Source organism: Danio rerio, chromosome 3 (genome assembly GCF_052040795.2).
Source record: "Danio rerio strain M-AB ecotype USA chromosome 3, GRCz13ab, whole genome shotgun sequence".
Lineage (NCBI taxonomy): Eukaryota > Metazoa > Chordata > Actinopteri > Cypriniformes > Danionidae > Danio > Danio rerio.
The window spans coordinates 31,754,541-31,775,730 of record NC_141023.1 but is presented as its reverse complement, the minus strand read 5'-3'; the positions used below and the strand labels follow the sequence as shown (position 1 = coordinate 31,775,730).

General features: G+C 37.6%; 1 protein-coding gene across 17 annotated transcripts in view; it reads left to right on the top strand.

Moving 5' to 3' along the window:
• Nucleotides 1-430: 430 nt before the first annotated feature.
• LOC100534715 (uncharacterized) overlaps nucleotides 431-21,190 on the top strand; it is a 44,133-nt gene continuing 23,373 nt past the window's right edge. For all 17 annotated transcript variants that reach the window (XM_087244715.1, XM_087244713.1, XM_087244710.1 and 14 more), the window contains exon 1: nucleotides 431-660. The gene's annotated coding sequence lies outside the window, so the exon portion shown is untranslated. The remainder of the gene's footprint in view (nucleotides 661-21,190) is intronic.

The window sequence follows — 21,190 nt, the reverse complement described above, 5'->3', positions numbered from 1 at the left end:
AATAAAGTGGCCGGTGAATGTAGATAAAAAATCTGCTATATAGCCATACAGGAATTTATCAAATTCTATGTAGATATTTGTCATTCTATGGTTGAACTTTTGTGCATGTGTTGTTGCATAGACTATATCTACATATATGACATTCTTTAATATTTGTCAAATCCAAGCATGAAGTTTTATGTTAAATAAGTGATTTGCATGCAGTGCAATATATCAGCTTCTAAACTTCTGTTTATATTAAATGTGCGTTAGATGGAGGAACATTTTTAAAAAGCAGTATTTTTCAAGTTCAAAAAAAAAATATAGGCATTTAAAAAAGGAAAAAGTACAGCAACAGGTAGTCAATATAAATCTTCCATGTAGAAGACAATACCGAGAGTGACCCGCAGCAACTTTATCAGTTGAAAGGGGGTGGGGACTTTCTCCATTTGTCCATAAGCTCTTAACCGGCGGCAAACGCGACACTTTCCACGGCACACCCACGCTGCCCTTATGAACATATACATTTATTTATAAACACCGTCAGATTCCGTTTGGTCAGTTCACCCACGACTTTTCTGGTATCTTGGGGGCATTTTAAATTCCCAGAAACACAAGGGGCTCGATTCTTAAGGCTGGAAAACGAAAGTATGTTGCAGAGCAAGAGAAGGCGTCAGAAAGGTAAGGCGCATGTTTGAGTCTTGTGTGAGATGCCTGATTTTCAACCCAAAACCTCCACTCCACTGAGGTGTTACTATTATAAAATGTTATAAAGAAATGTATTTATTTTCATTTATGTACTGATTCAAAGCTACTGAATATCTACGCTGGACAGTCTTTGGATTTAACCATTTCGGAATGGTCTGCGGATGTCTAATTAGCTACATCTATTTGGGTATCTGATCTGATGATTGTTTTTCGTGTCACTGGTACTCGCTGTTGGAAGCCTCACATCTGGATCCGGTTGACATGTGGAGCTTTCACTGTAGCTCATCCGCTGGAATTGCGTGTGACACGAGGTTTTTGAATACATGCTTTATAGGCAGTTTAATACACCCACAATTACTCCGTGGACAAATGTGTACGTGATCCAAGTAAAACGCGCCCTAAAATGACACTTACATAGACATTTGAGCTCACCCGGAGAAAGAGAAACCTCCACAGACTTTCATATTTTGGACAACAAATACCATTAAAACATTGCAAACATCGATTCTAATCTGTTCTAATGTGTCTAGGGGGCACAGTCCATTAGGATTAAAAGTGTTTTACCATGCCACCAGGAGAAGACAACACATTAGGCTACTAGACCCATGTCAGGATCCACTGTATACAATTACCACTATGCTGTAATCAATAAACCCATATATATATATACATATATATATATATATATATATATATATATATATATATATATATATATATATATATATATATATATATATATATCCCCCATTTTCTGTTTAATAGAGGAAAGATTGTCTCAGCATACTTCTAAGCATAATAGTTTTAATAACTCATTTCTAATGACTGATTTATTTTATCTTTGCCATGATGGCTGTAAATAATATTTGACTAGATATTTTTCAAGACATTTCTATACAGCGTGTAGTGACATTTAAAGGCTTAACTAGGTTAATAAGGTGAACTAGGCAGGTTAGGGTAATTAGTCAACTTATTGTATAACAATGGTTTGTTCTGTAGATTATCGAAAAACAAATTAGCTTAAAGGAGCTAATAATTTTTTCCTAAAAATGTTTTTTTTTTTTTTTACTAATAACTGCTTTTATTCTAGCCGAAATAAAACAAATAAAACTTTCTTCTGAAGAAAAAATAATATCATACTGTGAAAATTTTATTGCTCTGTTTAACATCATTTAGGAAATATTTAAAAAAGAAAATCAAAATCAAAAGGGGGCAAATAATTCTGACTTCAGCTGTATATATAAATGCAATATATATGCTATTTTTATTTTAAGCAGGACAACATTTTGTATTCAGCTCAAAAAATATAGTAACATAAAATAATAGCTTAAATGAACAAAATAGATTAATGAATTAATTCATTACACAACAGTAACTTTATTGGTAATGATCACCCAAAGATGAAAGTTAATAATGAGTGTGTAACTGAATATGAGTAACTGCTGGTCTTTTAGACTTTGGTAGTTTAAGCGGATCGGAGACCAATGTTTGGTTACCCACATTACTTAAAATGCACTTCAAAAAAAAAAAAAAAAATTTACTTGAGTAAAGGATTACAAAATGTATCTTTTTAAGTGACCAGTCCCTTAAAAGTTTCCCTTTCCAAATATTCAGTGTACTTTGTGTGAAAAGATCGACTTATTTTCTTGCCTGCAACTTTACTTTTTAAACGGGTGTGGAGAGAGGTTTCAGTGGGCACGGCTACATTCCTCTTACCCTTATTAATAACACTAACACACTGTATGTAGGGCTGGTTGCGGTATGATAAAACATGTACAAATTTGCCAAAAAGCTTACCATGGTGAAAGTGAGAGTTTATACAACCTCCTGCTGTACTGTACAATCTTTTCATGGCACCATCCTCTAAAAACCAGCATACACTGGCATGAAATCCATGTTTGTCCAGGCTGGAAATGTGCTGATATAGTTGTTGGACCAGCATGCATAGTGATGTTGTTTTCAAGAAAAATGGGACTATTTCAGGCTGAATGAATGCATGAAAAAATGAGTAAATGATTGGAAAGTGTGAACACTGCTTATTTAACTTATAATATCATGTGCCATGTTTTTACCAAGTTCCACTGAAATGTCAAATTACATAACCCTGAATGTTAAGGATGGAAACAAAAGGTTCATTGCTAAACACATGACCAATGGATAAGAACCAGGTGTAGTCAAGAGTGTGTGAGGATATGCCGGTGCCACAACCCACAGAGCAAAGCAGCACACCTAAAAATAGAAGAAAGTTTTAAAATGTAATCTTAAGTCAGGGGTTAATTAATTATTAAAATCAGCTCTTTACTTCATTTGCAGATCTCCCTCCTCCCGCACCAGTAAAAGACGTTCATGCTGATATATTATTCATATTTCAAAGAAAAACCCCATTTCAATAACTTAGAAATATATAATTATTATAAAAGTAAGAATTAGATGTGTGTTGTTGTTACAATCACCAGCAATCTAACCTTGCCTGATCACTGGAAAACACCAAACATTCACTCACTACACATCTGCCACTAAAATGAACTACAACTCCCAGAAGTCTATTTTTATTTGTGTATTTGTAAAGCTCTTTTTACAATAATGATCGTTTCAAAGCAGCTTTACAAAAGGTGCACATTACTGCATTATAATCAAATTAAGGTAAAGTTACAATTAAATATAAGTTATTATATATAAACATAGTTAACCTGCAGTTTTATGACATTTAGGTGATGTCTGTGTGTACATGCTTAATGTATTTGTATATTAAAATGCACCTATGATGAAAATTTTTTGAAAACTTTTGGAAGCTGTTTGCACAAAACTGTGTGTAGGTAGAGTGTGTCCACAGTCATGTTGGGGTAATAGAAAGACAATACTTTTTAAATTTATTTCCTGATGTTAAAATAGGATCCAAATCCCTCCCATTTTGAGGCCCACCGCAACGGGACATAGAAGTGCGGTTTCCCCGCCCATCAAACTGATTGACAACCTCGTATTAACATGTCTTCTTAGTAGCGCATATAATCATATACACAAGACAGGGCGCACACAAAGCAACTGGGATTAAAAGATCTGTTCAGCTCTCTGTGATAATCATCAAATGTGATCAAGAATGAGTTTAAAACATTATTAAAACAGTGCATGTTTGTTATCAATTACAGCGATTTTACGGTCTTTATCACTACAGCCGCATGTGAGTGCAATTATAAAAGAAGACACTTCAATCACGGTTTGTGGACGTTAAGTCAGGTGAATTTTGTACAGTAACATAACGGATTTCCATACAGCTGTGGATATTAACATGTATCCTATCACTAGGCTCACACGGAATCTGCACGCGCAGAATTCCGGGCATTTTCCACAGAATTTTGCAGATTTCTGCAAATTTGTAGCCCTTCATTAGTTCTGTTTATTTACTTGAATAAATGTGTAAATCTAAATTTATTCAGTTTTTTTATTCAGGAATGTATTACTTTTTCTTTCATATATTAAGGTTTTAGTTATGATACTCCGCTGGATACTCCCAAAATAATTCCGCTGAAATCCGCAAGTTTTTACCAAAATTCTCAGCAGAAATGCCAAAAACATCTGCAGATTCCATCTGGCCCTGCCAATCACATTTGCATACAAAAACAGTACAAAGTTAAACGCACATGCTGTGTGTTTGTGTTTTCTTATGTGTGTGTGTGTGCGTGAACTTTGTAACGAGGTTGTGTGTGACTCATCGTTGCATAAAGGCTTTAATAAACTCCACAAGAAATACATCAAATAATCATCAAGTTCTTACTGTAGTATTTCTTACAAACGTTGCGTAAAATCTGCTTCTTTTATGTCTGTCACTGTGTTGTTTATCTGACGCATCCAAGACTGAGATTGAGGCACACTCCGACAGGCACATGGGAACGGTGGGTGGGGAGAACTAGCTTATTTGCATTAAAGTCACAGGCAACAAAAACAGCTACACTGTGTTCAGAGCAGAACATTCCAATATTCTGAAAGATATAATAAATAGTCTGATGGGTGTTTTGAGCTGAAACTTTACAGACACATTCTGGAGACACAAAAGACTTATCTTAAATCTTGAAAAAAGGGCAAAATAGGTGCCCTTTAAGTAGGTCTGGGCGATAAATTGAAAAGTAATCGAAATTGGCATTTAGATTAGAACCAATAATCGATCTTATTTTTCCAGGACGATTTTTTCAATTATTATCCCTACCACGTGTGGAGTCACATGACCCCACTCTGTTGAAGGCTGAGGCAGATTTATACTTCTGTGGCCATTTCGCAGCCACATCTGATCTCTGGTCAAGGATGACGATGGACTTTTTTTTTTAACCTTAGGGCGTACTCACACTATTTACAGTTGCCTTGAACCAGGCCAAAGCACACTTGTCCCCCCTCATGCCCCCCCTATGGCCCGCACTCACATTGCATTCGGGCCTGAGCACGCTTACGTCATTGATGATGCGCTGTTCAGTAAGAAGCGCTCTCGCTCAGCACAGTGGAGATTTCTTTAGTTGTTTGGGATGTGGTGACACACAGTCAAATATTTCGCCGAATAGATCAGCCATTTTTCATAAACAAACATAAAGTCATTGTGCTGCAGGAGTGCAGCTGTTGTGAGGGGTTTGCATCTTTAATAATCTATGACAGTTTGCATTTTTTAAACAGTAATAATGATTATTAAATCCATATGAACAGTCCCTTTAAAGTCACGTCTCGTCTTCAGTTTCGGGCTTAGGTGCGCTTTGCACTCACACTACAAGCCTACCACGCCCAAGTGAACCGTGCTCTGACACACCTCTCCCAACGGGGTTAGGGCCAGCCAACTTAACAGTGCCTGAGCCTGGGCACGGTTCAGATAGCATAGTGTAAGTACGCCCTTACTTTGCACTACATTGACGATGATGGGAAGCTGCCCCAGAGATGCCTTGAGACAGCATAGTTTCCATTACATTAAAATTACTATTTACATAGAAATATTTGTTTAGAGAAGATGCAAGAAATGCACTGTTTAAAAGATGATTTACAGGATATACAAAGTGATTTTATTGTGAAGAAATGCTGCTTGTTTTCCACTTTTAAAAACACTGAAAATTATTGATTTTGTTTCCAAAAGTGCAAGCTATTTATTTATGAGAAAAAAAAGTGATTGTTTATTTTAGACAGTGAGTGTTTTAATTTCAGTTGTTCAACGCTGATGTTCAATAAATAATCATAGATAGTAGATAGCGTGTGTTTTCTTCAATTATTTTAAAATCAATTACTGCACCTTTCATTCAGAAATCTCAAACTTGTAATATGTGAGCATATTTACTGGGCAAAACCTGTAAGTGAACTACGAGGGCAAAAAAAAAATCATTCATTAATTATGATGAAGTTAAAGAGCTCTATTTTGACGATCCAGACACAAAGTCTAAAGCGCAGGGTGTGTCAGAATCCACTTTTGCTATTTTAAGGATGAAAAAATCAGCTTTGCGCTGCGGCACATGGTCTAACAGGGTGGAGCAATCAGAGTCTCATCTCACATTCCCTTTAAGAGTCAGTTGTGTCGCGCCATAGCGCATTTGCTATTTACATGGCGGACTTTGTAAGTGGAAAAACTGAATGCTTTACTAGAGAGAAAACGGTTAAACAGCATCTACAGCACGAGAATGAGAAAATGAGCCTCCTCATTCTTTACTTTCACTTTCACTCTCGTGGATAGGGAAACCTTGTATGCACAGACATCCATCAGCTTATACATAATTAATTTTGTTTGTTAAGCACAAATATTTGTTTCAAAACTATTTCTAAACTCTAATTTCCAGCAAACAACTAAATGAACAATTATAACGAAGTGTGGTCAAAAAACAGAGTTATTTCCAAATACACATGCTGTGCCCCATATGATCTAAAATCTAAAGCAAATCTAAACTTTGCTTTTAATAAAACAGATATAAATATGCATATAATAAATACTACTAATAATAATAATATTATACAAAAAAAAATTGTCATGAATAAACAGAAAAAGACCCCAGATGAAAAAGGCATGGAGGCGGTGGTTTTTATATTTATGTAGGGTTTTTAAGCAATTAAGCAATGTTTAAGCGAGGCGCACAACTAACGCGCTCTGCGCTGGACTTTAGACCTCTAACCTGGTCTATTGAACAGTGTATTTTAGTTGTGACAACTTTCACAGCATGCCTGGCCACTTCATGCAGCTTGCCAAAGTTCTAAAAACTTTAATCAATATGCCACAAAAGATGCTGGCCCGTTACAAACACATTCAAATTATTCAGTGGTCTTCTTCTGTTGACACGCGCTGAACGGAACCATCGAGCAGCAGTAATAGTCTCATCTCATTATGGATTCTTGAGAAAGCCAACATATACTTATCCTGCATAAACTTAATATTCCTCTTTTTCTTCATCTTCTAATGCATTTCTATGCATCTCCTCCTAGACTGTTTAAGCTACTAACCCCAAACTTACTCCAGACTTTTAAACTGGTCTGACTCGGGTTGAGTTATCTTTTCCAACTGATCTGACTTAAGGTTTTCTAAAAACTGACCTGGAAAATTTGGAAAAGTCCTATTGACTTAACATTGGACCAAAATTTGAGACCTCATAACTTTGTTCCAGACTGTCACACAGATAAGGCTGGGCTCATTTAACTCAGACTACCAATCTGCCAATCACTGATGACTTTTCAACTTACTAGCCACACCCTAGCAACCACCTACAGCACCTTAGCAACTGTCCCATAGACTTCCATTGTAAAATAAATTCCCATTGACTTTACATTGGACATGCTAACAGCATACCAGTTCATAGTAGCAACGTACTAATCCATAGAGACATATTAATATACTAGCAATATACTAATTCATACTAACAACATACCAATCCATTCTAGAAACATACTAACAAACATACTAATCATACGAGAAACAAACTTACACCTTAGCAACCTCATATTAACACCTTAGCAACCACTTAACACCCTAGCAACACCTTAGCAACAACCTAGAACCCCTTAGCAATTGCCTAGCAACACCTTAGCAACCACCTAGCAACACCTAAGCAACTACCTAACAACACCTTAGCAACTGCCTAGAAACGATATAGCAATGCCTTAGCAACCACCTAGCAACGCCTTAGCAGCCGCCTAGCAACCAATCAGAACACCCTTGCAATTACCTTGCAACACCTTAGTAAGACCTTGAAAAACTTTAGTAACCACCTAGGAAAACTTATGCAACTACCTAGCAACACCTTAGCAACCACCAGCAATGTCTTAGTAACTGCCTAACAACCACTCAAAACACCCTAAAAAATCACCTAGCAACACCTTAGCAACCACCTAGCAACGCCTTTGTTACCACCTAGCAACCACTCAGAACACCCTAGTAACCATCTAGCAACACTTTAGCAACCACCTAGCAACACCTTAGCAACTATCAACGCCCTTGCAACCACTCAGAACACCCTAGCAACCACCTAGCACATCTTAACAACCACATAAAACACCCTATCAACCGCTCAGAACACCTTAGCAACTGCCTAGCAACACCTTGGCAACCATTCAGAACACCCTAGCAACCACTTAGCATCACCTCAGCAACTACTCAGGACCCCCTCTCAACCGCCTAGCAAGAAACATGCCGATCTATACTAGAAACATGCTAACCTATATGTAGTTATCTATCTAAGCCAGGGGTGTCAAACTCATTTCAGCTCATTTCGGATTCTGATAAAATGTGTTCAAGCCAACTGCGGCAAATTTGCCCTTCAAATCCAAGTCACACTGCAAGTCTATTATTTCAAGTTAGATGCTGACCGGCAGTTCAGAGCGATTCATGGTGAATGGCGAACAAAAACTTTGAAGTCTTTCTCCAGTTCACCAAAAATCTGAAAGCATTGCTCAAACTCCTGTAACAGTCCCTTTATTTTATCTTTGAACCGCTTCATGTCTGCCACTCGCAACCCAACGCGCACACATTTGTCAGAAAGGGGAAGTGAGCTGCATCACCACCGGCGAGTTGCGTCTCCCACAATGACAGCCTTAACTTAAAAGAACGTATGCTGTCATAATACAGTGTGACAACTTTGTTGCGCCCTTGCAGCTGTTTGTACAAGTTATTCAAGTGCTCTGTAACATCTATCATAAATGCAAGGTCCTGCATCTATTCTGCGGAATGAAATTCTAACACTGGATTGCCCTTTTCTTCCATAAAATGTTCAATTTTTTCTCGAAAATCATAGAAATGCTTCAGCACAGCTTTTCAGTATGGCAGGCCATAGAAGTGGTCTTTAGCCCCTTTCACACATACATACCTTTCCGGAAAATTACCAGCAATTTTGTGGAAAGGTCTGTATGTGTGAACAGGCCCTTTCTGAAAATACCGGTAAATTTATTTTGGCTATTTTCCGGAAAGAGAAGTTGTAACATTACCGGTAGTTTGCCAAAATGCTACGCTGTGTGAACGCAGAATGATGATTGCCGGAAAGAGCGCGTGCACGTCTAGAATGTGCTGACGTGAGAGGTCTGCTTTAGCTAATCAGAACAGTCAGACACATTCATGTCCGTGCGGTTTATGAAAATAAAAGCCTTTGAATATTTTCCCAGACACATTTAGCTGCTAGAAGTTAGTCAGATAACGTTTATATGTTCATCTTAATGCCAACTGTGTAAATAATTATTGATAAGATGCTTATGATAAGCTGTGAATTAACAGGTAAAGTCAGTCCGGAAATTTTCCAGATATTTACCGGTATCACTGTGTGAAAGGGGCTTTTCTTTCTGAGAAGGCTGTCAAACTGATGGTGATTCAGGCTTCTGGATCGGATAAAAATTAACAGTTTGGATAACCACCTTCATGACGTTATCCATCCTTAATGACTTGCAACACAAAGCCTCCTGGTGCAAAATACAGTGAAAAGTGCAAAATCCATTTGCAGATTGCACTTTCACAACAAAAACACAAGTGGAACTAATAAAGATTAACAAATAGCGGGAAAATAGAACAAAGGAATCACATGACATAACACAAGCACATGGAACACTACACATAACCCTCACAGTCACAGCATGTAAGAGCCTGGCTATGTGGCGATTTTTGCAAAAGGCTTATTTTATAATAGTGAAAAATCACATGCAGTTGCTTTTGTGTTCCAAAAAAAATCATCCAATATGTGGATAATAATTTAAAGTCCATTTATCCACTAGTTAAAATATGTATACTGCAGATAAAATGTCATACATATTTTTCCTTATTTTTTTACATGAATCTATTTTGTACTGTTTTGGTTCAGGCATGGGCCGGTATAAGATTCTGAAGGCATGATAACCTTGGATAAATTTATCACGGTTTGACGGTATTGTGATTACTGCTCTAAAATATATTCCTTTTAAATGTCTGGTAAAAACAACCACTTTCCCCCCCTTTGAACACAATATATTTTATTTTGAGAAACTTTTCAAATATTTTGGAGCAGTAAACATGTCAGGCTAAAATAAATAACTCAAATGAATCACTCACTTCTGCTGTCTTTATTAGTTTCAAACACAGATTTCTTTACAGTTTACATGTACAATTTAAAATAATATATGTGTATTTGGATATCTTTTCTGCTGGAGATACTGTTGTCCTAACAAAATGGAAATAAAAAAATCCCACACATACCTTAGGAACAGTATGGCAGAAATTTTTAAAACCTTGACTTTTCCAAACCACGGCATCCCTTAAAAATGATTATTGTCCCATCCCTGGTTAACACATTTAACATTTGTGTAACATTGTACAAAACTGAACTGTGTTGTAGTGTGAGCACTGTGCTTCATATTTATTCAGAGAAGCCCCATGATTGATAGATAAAAAAACAGGTTGTCTTGTTGGATCAATAAACTGAGCTCATTATCTCACCATATGAGTGCACTGTCAATTTTAGATTGTCAAGGGCACAACACAATGAGGACAAAGAACTTCAATGAAAGTTAACTGCAAGAAAAAATCAATGTTTGCAAAACACAGGATTAGCATACACAGCAAACAGATGCCTCTGAGAATTACAAGACTTGCTGTGCCTTTTTTATATATTATGTGGCGCACTGAAGCTTTCATTCATCCAATTATAAAAATTAGGGTAATGGTTCACATCATGATTCTGGCTAAAATGAGAACACAAAATTAGTTTGGCTTAAAATCAAGATCACGATTTTCTTACGATTCTGTAGATGTAAAATAAAGGTTGTTATGAGTAGGCTATTATTACTGTTATTTCTCAAACATATGGTAAAAAAGCAATAATAATATTAGGCCCATGTTGGTTAGAATGCTCAATTTTGAATAGACTTGGAATAGTGGACTTGAATAAACTTTAAATTTGTCATGGTCCTTAATTGACAGTAAAGTGATTACATCAGAATACAACTATTTATAATTCTAAAGTCGAATTATTATGTTTGAGACATATGCTTGCCATTTGTCTTTAGCCCCTTTCTCAGAGGGATACCCGTAAATTGAGGGTTTCACTTTTATTTAAAGCTTTAGCATTCATGCAGCTGCTTTGTCCCAGAGACATCCACAGGCAAAAGCGCAAACTGCAGCTAAATGTTTTCACAATTGACTACATTACAAATTCTGTTAATGGTATCGTGAACAACTTTGATGAAAACATATGGAGGAACACTTTCGCATGTCGAGATTTACATAATATGTGTGTGTGCTGTTGCTCACCAGCTGATTCAAGTGCACACAAGCAACTGAAGCAGAGCTTGAAGGTAAAGAAACAGTGATTTATCATAAGCATTTTATCTATACTTCTTACACGGTTGGCATGAAGAAGGAACATAAAAACGTTATCTGTTTAACATCTATGAGCTAAACATGTCTGGAAAAGTATTCAAAGGCTTTTATTTTCATGAACAGTGCGGATGTGAATTCGTCTGAATGTTCTGATTGGCTAGACATTGGAGAAGACATTGTCAGAGTGTTCTAAACGTAAAAACGCTCTTTTCTGCAATTTTCCTTCTGCGTTTACACAGAGCAGCAGAAGCAGAACTTCTCTTTCCGAAAAATTGCCAGAACGAATTTCTTGGAATTTTCAAAAAGGAACTGTTTAACACAACGAATTACTGGAAATTTTCTGGAAAAGTTTTTGACAACATTATAAGACAATTTCTTCACTGGTTAAATAAGACAATTGTCATTATCAAGTTCCCTCTTGCACTGTATAGGCTAGAGTAGTCATACTGACGCTGTTAAACATTTATTCTCATGCACAACACTTTGTGCTAACTGTGAAAAAAAACTTATCAAATGCTTGTCGTAATCATGTTTTTAAAAGTGATATGATCATTTAAATGATGTGCGCGTGTTCGGTTTCACTTTTACTGCCGAGTGCAGCTAATGTCATGGCTGCAGTCACTTTAAGGAAAAAAAAGCATACATACAAATCAAACTTCTCGTACAGCTCTCAAACGATCACTCTGTGCAACAAACTGAATCTTATTTACAACTTCAATAACAGTTATTTACATACTATGCAGGTTCTGTTCACTAGACATCACACGCGTTTCCTCTCGCTAGTAGGCAAACAGTGCGTCATCTCACATTAAGACAGAAATTACATTTCTGGGTGAGTTATAATTTTACACCATTCAAGGTTGTCCACATTGCTGAGCAACATATATAAAACAATGTGAATACTTTTGCGACCGCCTTTATACTTCTCCTTTATAACTTTAAAAATATAATTGGCTGAATCTAAAAGATGCTGGATTAAGATCGTGTGGGGGTTGAATCGAGATTGTGATCTTTTTTCGATTAATTGTGCAGCTTTACCTGTCAGTTATCCTTTTTATTATAAGCTTGGAACATGAATAGCCTTTAAATTCTTCTTCTTGTTTTATGGCGGATCACAGTCTAATATGTGCTTTACTGCCTCCTGTCTTTCAAATGGACCATTGATATTACACACACTAAATTCCTGCTAATTACCTACGCACACACAATCACTCTTAATTAAACCAATTACCCGTTAAGAGACTTCATTGAATTTCATTCTGCGCTGTGTGTTCAGCTCCTCTGTCCACCCTTTATACTCTTAGGAAAAAGCCTGTATACTCTACACAATAGATTTAAAATTAAACGAACAAGATGTGCTTTCAGACTGTCAGCTTTAATTAGAGGGTATTTACACCCAAATCAGGTGAACGGTGTAGGAATAACAACAGTTCGCATATGTGCCTCACACTTGTTGTTTCAAATCCATTGTGTTGGTGTATAAAGTCAAATATGTTAGAATTGTGTCGATGCCCCAATATTTAAGGACCCAACTGTGTGTTGTTCTTAAGCTCTTCCATAGACACAGCTAATGGCATTCCAGCGATTACCCTACTAACACACTGTCTCCGTCCTTCATTTTACACATTACTTTAATTCCCATCACTTTCCTTTTTTGCCTTTCGTTATTACAAACTATCATCAAATCAAAAATTTTTTTAACATTCTTGCAAGCCTAATCTCTTCAGCTAACCTTCTTAGTTCTTTAGTTAACACAATCAGACTTACTTTTTGTATGCCTGTCATCTTCCTCTTTCAATATTACTTCTAACTCATTCCCTTTCATCCTGAGTAATTCATCCATTCATTTTCCTTCGACTAGGACCCTTATTTATAAGTATCCCCTTTGCTTATCTCCTGTTAATTTCCATTTCTTCTAAACTTCTCCCCTCTCTTTCCTGATGTTATTTTTTTTTGAACGCACAACTTCTCACCTATCTCTATTATCCTCTTCTTCTGTTTCCCCTACATCCATTTGACCGTCTTCATTGTCTGTCTCATCAATAGTTTTGTGTCTCTGATTTGTTTTCATTACAGATTCTTCTTTACATCTATTTGATCTTTTTCATTGTCTGTCTCATCAATAGTTTGTGTCTCTGGTTTGTTTTCATTACAGATTCTTCTCTTCTCTTGTCATAATTGAATATGCTGCGTCTGTTGCCATTACTCGCGTTTGCTGCCAGTACTCACTAATATAACACATGAAATAACTCTAAACCATTTCTCATGATGCTGTGGGCTAGGTCATTACTGTGTGAGTAACCTTAAAATTTTACATTGTTCAAAACAAATATTTCCTAGTTGAGCTCTTAATCGAAAACATTTATATTTAACTATGTTTTGAACTTAAAATATATTACTTGAAAAATAAAACAAATATTATTAAACTTAAAATGAAAGATACGTTTTAATTGGACACATTTTTAATTGGCACTGCTGGATTTTTTTTTCTGTGTATACAGAGTGAATAAAAAATTCAAAATTGATCAGTATCTAAACAATTAAACAAACAAACAACAATTACCTGCTCTATTCCTGTCATGTTCGAAATGAGACCAAACAACAAAAAATAGAAAAGAAGCAGTCAGAATGCTCAGAATGCTCAGCTTCTTCTAGGCGATGCAGGACTGGTCAAACCTCCCCAGCAAAAACAGTTGAAAAGAACAGGACAGAGCTTACACTGGTGAGCAGATTAATCTTCACTCGAACGTGGACTGTGTGCAAAGCAGAGGTGAGCTGGTGCATGATTGATTATCACAGATTACAGGGTGAGATGTGGCGAGAAGAGACACAATGGTGATCCAAAGAAAAAGAAACTTGGTGATCCTCAAACAGACAAGACTCGAGAGATGTGTAGCTTTCTGGCACAAAACAATTATTAAGCACAGAACGAAGGAAAAGGAGAGATTAAATAGCCTACAATCAGATAAGAGGGAGAACAGGTAGGAGTGATGGGAACGGGGCAACTAGGGAATTGATTGGCAGGTGTGCAAGTGCGCACGAATAGACAGGCACAAGAGAGAGACAGAGATAACCGAAAAAAAAACTGACAATTCTTATACAAAGGATGATTATTGTGTCCCACCTTGTGCACATGCAAGGTGAGACTGCATGCAATGCTTTTAATGAGCACACCTAACCCCGCCCCCTAACCCAACCCCTCTCAATGATGTCACTAGCTCTACAGAGTACATGTGGACATGCAGACTGTATGGGCTCTATTTTAGCGATCTGGTCACAAAGTCTAAAGCGCATTACACAAAAGCATTAAGGGCATGTCCGAAACTTCTTTTGCTATTTTAAGGACGGAAAAATATGCTTTGTGCCATGGCGCATGGTCTAACAAGTTTGTAAGAAAGAAATACAAACTTTTTTCAATTTTTTCAAATTTTCAAAGAAATACATAAACTTAAATGAACCCTTTAAAGGTGATGTTGCACGTAATGAACAACATACATTAACCCAAAAGATAAAGTGCACATTTATCATGTAAAGAAATACACTTAATTGGCTAATTATACATTAACATACGGACACATAATAATACATGTCACATCCGTGAACACTATACGACACATACCTCATTGGCCTCTTTAACTCAAGAGGAATAAACTTGAAGGGTAGCAGCTTCTCTTAAACTTCTTTGCCCTTCTTAATCCTTACAAACGTGTTATTAGCACTGCACCTTGTGGCTGGACTACTTGTAGTGCATCTGAAGAATATCTTGATTGCAACAATGAAATAATTCCCAAGCTAAACATAACAAGAAAAGGTTCCCCCCTCCCCCTGCACTTTTTATTGTAACGTGCATGTTATAGTGTGTAATATATAAGAATTGCTTCTGACAGTTAAATCGTTTTTATGAGTAAATTCAACTCTGAGCTCAAAAATATTTCCAGCTAGCTTACAATTTTAAACTGAGTTAACAACTTGTAAGTTGGATTTTTATCTAGACATTTTGGCTAAAATTTGGTGGCCAATGTCTGTCTTATTAATCTATTTGATGACTAGTCTATTCACAGATAGCCCATATTTAGTTTTGTTTTAGTCAACTCTGTTAAGACATCTGTTTGATGTCTAGTACACAATCAAAAAATAAATAAATAAATAAATAAAAAAGCTGCGAAGGCAGGTTTGTTAACTTTTAAAATGCCATAAAACAAACATGCTATAAATTAACATAAATTGCAGATGACAGATTTCTGAACAATTTTAATATAAAAAGTACCTTGACCTAATGTTAAATATTAGACAGCTTATTATTAGCTTATTAACTGTATAAAGACAAACAACTTGGGTTATTTAGAATTTATATACAAAACTAAATAGCACATTTTTGTCATTATTTTCTTTTTTTTATATTAATGGTAATTTAAGGTAGTAGCCCAAATTTGATTATTCACCCAAATATAACTTTTGGACTACGCGTTCCATCATCCTTCACATTCACTGTCACACCTGTTTCTTATTATCTATGCTCTTTAAAAATAGAGTAGACACTTTCGCAGACAAGCATTGAAAGTCAAAAATCCTGTCCTTTCTGCCACCCCTCATCCATAACACATGAACACACATGGGCAGGCCTCAAACGTCAACATCAGATTACCACATTTTTTTCTATCATACTCGCCTGTGCAAATTATAATTCCTTTGCAAAGATTTCCTATGTGCTGTAAATAGAGAGAATGTTTTTCTCAACTCAAATAAGGCAAGGCAAGGAAAGGCAAGTTTATTTATATAGCACATTTCATACACAGTGGCAATTCAAAGTGCTTTACATAAACAAGAATAAAAGAAACAAGTAAAATAAAAATAAAAACAAATAATAAAAATGCGTAAAAACAAAACAAAACATAAAAACAGGTAAGATGTGATATAAAAGAATGAAGAAGAAGAGAAAAACATGATAGTGCAATCTGTCGGACGCAGCACAGTGCTCATTCAGTAAAGGCACAGCTAAACAGATGTGTTTTCAGTCTTGATTTGAATGTGCCTTATGTTGGAGCACATCTGATCATTTCTGGAAGCTGATTCCATCAGCGAGGGGCATAGTGGCTAAAAGCCGATTCACCCTGCTTTGACTGAGCTCTTGGAACTTCTAGTTTATATAATCCTAAAGATCTGAGTGATCTGTTGGGTTTGTATTCAGTGAGCATATCTGTGATGTATTTAGGTCCTAGGCCATTTAGTGGTTTATAGACCAGTAATAATACTTTAAAATCTATTCTGAATGTAACTGGCAGCCAGTGTAAAGACCTGAGAACAGGTGTGATATGTTCTGATTTCCTGCTTCTGGTTAGAATCCTGGCTGCAGCGTTCTGGATGAGCTGTAACTGTCTGACTGTCTTTTTAGGAAGACCAGTGAGGAGTCCATTACAGTAATCCACCCTGCTGCTGATAAAAGCATGAACAAGTTTTTCTAAATCTTCACTAGAAACAAAACATCTGATTCTTGCTATGTTTTTGAGATGATAGTATGCTGATTTACTGACTGCTTTGACATGACTGTTGATCTGACTCCAGAGTCACACCAAGATTCTTGACCTTATTTTTTGTCGTTTGACCTTTAGTGCCAAGGTATGCATTTACCTTGAGAACCTCATCTCTGTTTCCAAACACAATCATTTCAGTTTTCACTTTGTTTAACTGAAGAAAGTTTTGACACATCCAATTGCTCATTTCATCAATGCATTGGCAGAGGGTGTCAATGGGGCTGTAGTCATTAGGCAGTAAGGCTAGGTAGATCTGAGTGTCATCAGCATAGCTGTGGTAGGAGATTTGGTTCTTTCTCATTATTTGGCTTAGAGGGAGCATGTAAAGGTTGAACAGGAGAGGTGCCAGAATCGAACCTTGTGGGACTCCACACGTCATGGGTGTCCACCTCGACCTATGGTCACCTATACTGACATGGTAACCTCTACCTTCAAGGTAAGATCTAAACCATTTAAGGACCGTGCCAGACAGCCCAACCCAGTTTTCCAGCCTATCCAGAAGTATGCTGTGATCGACAGTGTCAAATGCAGCACTGAGATCGAGCAATACCAGCACTGTTATTTTACCTGAATCTGTATTTAGGCGTATATCACTGATTATCTTTATAAGGGCGCTCTCTGTACTGTGATGTGCTCTGAAACCAGATTGAAAATTGTCTAAACACCCCCTGAAGTTTAAGAACTTGTTAACCTGGTTAAAAACAACTTTTTCAATGATTTTGCCAATGAAAGGGAGATTTGAGATTGGCCTGTAATTGCTCAATTGGGTGTTATCCAGGTTGCTCTTCTTCAAGAGGGGTTTAACAACTGCAGTTTTAAGTGAGGTTGGAAAAATCCCTGATAGAAGTGAAGCATTTACCACTTTTAGAAGATCCATTTCTAAACAGGTAAACACTGTTTTGAAGAATGACGTAGGTAGTGTGTCAAGACTGTAGGTTGATGTTTTCATAACTTGCACAATCTCTTCTAAGATTTTACCATTAATTGCCATGAAATCAGACATAATGTCTGATTTCTTAAGTTGTGGTTGAGCTTGTTTGATATCGACACAACTTGACTGATTGGATGAGCTGATTGCCTTTCTGATATTATTGATCTTATCAGTGAAGAAATGAGCAAACTCATTACATTTGCTTTCAGAGAGGAGCTCACTTGGAATCCGACTGGGGGGGGTTTGTGAGTCTCTCTATCGTTGCAAAGAGTGTACGAGCATTATTTAAGTTGCTGTTTATAAGGCTTGAAAAGAAAGTCTGTCTAGCAGTGTTTAGTTCAATATTAAAGGCATGAAGACCGTCTTTATAGATATTATAATGGACTACTAATTTCGTCTTTTTCCACATACGCTCAGCTTTTCTGCACTGTCTTTTCATCATTTGTACTCTAGGTGACCTTGTCCAAGATCCCTTTTGCCTGCCAGTCATTTTCTTGACTTTAACAGGAAGATGACAATAAAGTAAATAATGATTATAATGATTAGAAATGTCATCTCACAGCAGGGCCAGCCCAAGCCTTGAGGGTGGCCAAAACAGAATTTATCTGGGGCAAACAACATGACAAGTTATCATCAATCCTTGATTATTCACACTATAAATCTAAAACACATATTATTGATGTTATTTGCTGTGTTGCTTAGTACACAGCCATGTACAGTCATTTATTTTCAGCACCAAATTTATTTTTTTTAATCAGCAAGTTTATAAAAAATAAGCTTATTTCTATCTAAATATATCTAATATATCATAATCATTATTATCCATTGAAATAATATATCCATTATTAAAAAACAAAAAGCATGCACTCTTGGGGGCCGCCTGGTAGCCACAGATGCCCTTATGCCTTGGGACTAGGCTTGAGCTGGTATATGATTCTGATGGTATTATAACCTTGGCTAAAAAATCACGGTTTTATGTTTTGACGGTATTGTGATTACTGCTCTAAAATATATTATTTTTTAATGTCTGAGTAAAAAACTAAAACTTTTTCCCTCTTTTAACACAAAATATTTTTTTGAGAAACATTTAGAATATTTTGGAGCAGTAAAAACGTCAGGCTGAATAATTCAAATAATATTATTGAATCTTCATGCATTGCATTCACTGCGTGTTCAACGCAAATGGATGCTAAATGTAAACTCTAAAAGTGTATAGATATTTGCCAAAGAAACTCAACTTTACTTAGTTTAAATTGAAACTTCGGCTTATGACAAATAACGGTATTGCACAGGTGGTCATCGCAAGAATCCTATATCGTCATATATAGTGTCGGCTAAATCGCCTGCTTTTTTCCACAAACACAGAAAAATGAAAATTGGTGCATAATGAGACTGAGCATTTACAATGACACAACCGAAACAAAACCTTTAAAGAGTGGTAGAAGTGAGATTTTCTTCATATCTTTTGTCCGTTCTTTCTGGTTATTATACTGACATGCGTATAAAAACAGCAAAATGGATATTTCTTACTGCCATGTTTCATTTTTGTTTAATGCAAACCATAGATTTAGTTGTCATAATGTAACAGTTGAACTTTTTATAGCAAGTAACTCACATTCAAGCACAATCAAGGCAGCATGATAATGCTATTCATTGGTAGTATTATTATCATCATCATCGTCATCATTAATATTTCATAATTATTAGACATTAATTTTGGAATTGGTACAAATATTAAAAAGTCATTACAGCATTAGTTTGTTGTTTCAGTTTTTTGTCTGCCCTGATTGACGCTGTTTTCAAATACAATAAATCTATCACGGTATGGGGGTGGATGGAGAGGAGGCGAGGACCCAAATGCAGGAAATGAAGGTTTTATTAAGAAATAAAACAAAACTCAAATCTCCCCACGTGGGGAAAAACACAACATTATATAATACACTTAATAGACAAGATCTGGAACTTGGCAAGACACACTACTTTAGACCACAGTTGTAGACCAGAAATCAGCAGACCTCATAGAACAGGGAAGGGAAAAAATCAACAACGGACCAGCACAGAACAGAGCACACTAGGAGAATAAATAGGAAAGACAAACCAATAAACAGACAGGCGGACAAGGGAAAATAATAATTACAAACAAGATAACAAGGTGGGTGGGATAAGACAATAGACAGGATAGCGCATGACAGAGACGAGACAAGCCATGCGCTCACATACAACAGGACAAAAACATGCAGCCAATGAGAGAACTCATTAAACGCATGTTCATGACAACACAAACACAACACTGAAGCACACGACAAAAGCACGTGACCACAATGTAAACACAGAGCCACGTGCTTTGACAACAGACGCAAGACAAGAGCACACGATGAATGAAAACACTCACCGTGCGCTCACACACGCAGCGTGCATGCTTCATTCCCAGCGCCGACCAAAACCGAAACCAACAAGACTGAGATGCTGGGAATGAAACACGACGCTGCTGACAGACGAAAACACAAACACGAGTACAAGAGCGCACGCGTCTGAGGGACGCAGAGCGCGCGCGCGGCCGGATCAAGCAGGAGCGCGCACACTCTGCGTACTCCCACGATGGCGCGCACGCACACAGAGACAGAGACAGGACCAGACATGGGTAGTGTCCGAGCTCTGCCACCAAAACAAGAATTTACAAGACCAGAGTGGCAGAACCCCCCCCCACCTGGCGTCCCTAAAGGGAACATCCAACAAGGTACAAGACAGACAAGAAACACCACAAGACAACAAAACAGGCAACATCAACAAACACAAGACAGGGAGGTCAACAGGCAAGACGACATGAAGGGGGGGAGGGAGGGGAGCCAAGCCAGACCCAACAAGACAAACAAGGGAGGGATGGGAGGGCAAGACCAGGGAGGATCAGGAGGGACAGTCCAGGGTGGGTTCAGCGGGTCAGGGGCCCCGGCAGTAAACCAGGGTGAAGCTGGAGGCCTGTGGGGAGCCGGCTGGGCTGGAGGCCTGTGGGGAGCCGGCTGGGCTGGAGGCCTGTGGGTAGCTGGCTGGGCTGGAGGCCTGTGGGGAGCCGGCTGACCTGGAGGCCTGTGGGTAGCTGACTGGGCTGGAGGCCTGTGGGGAGCCGGCTGACCTGGAGGCCTGTGGGTAGCTGGCTGGGCTGGAGGCCTGTGGGGAGCCGGCTGGCCTGGAGGCCTGTGGGTAGCTGGCTGGGCTGGAGGCCTGTGGGGAGCCGGCTGGGCTGGAGGCCTGTGGGGAGCCGGCTGG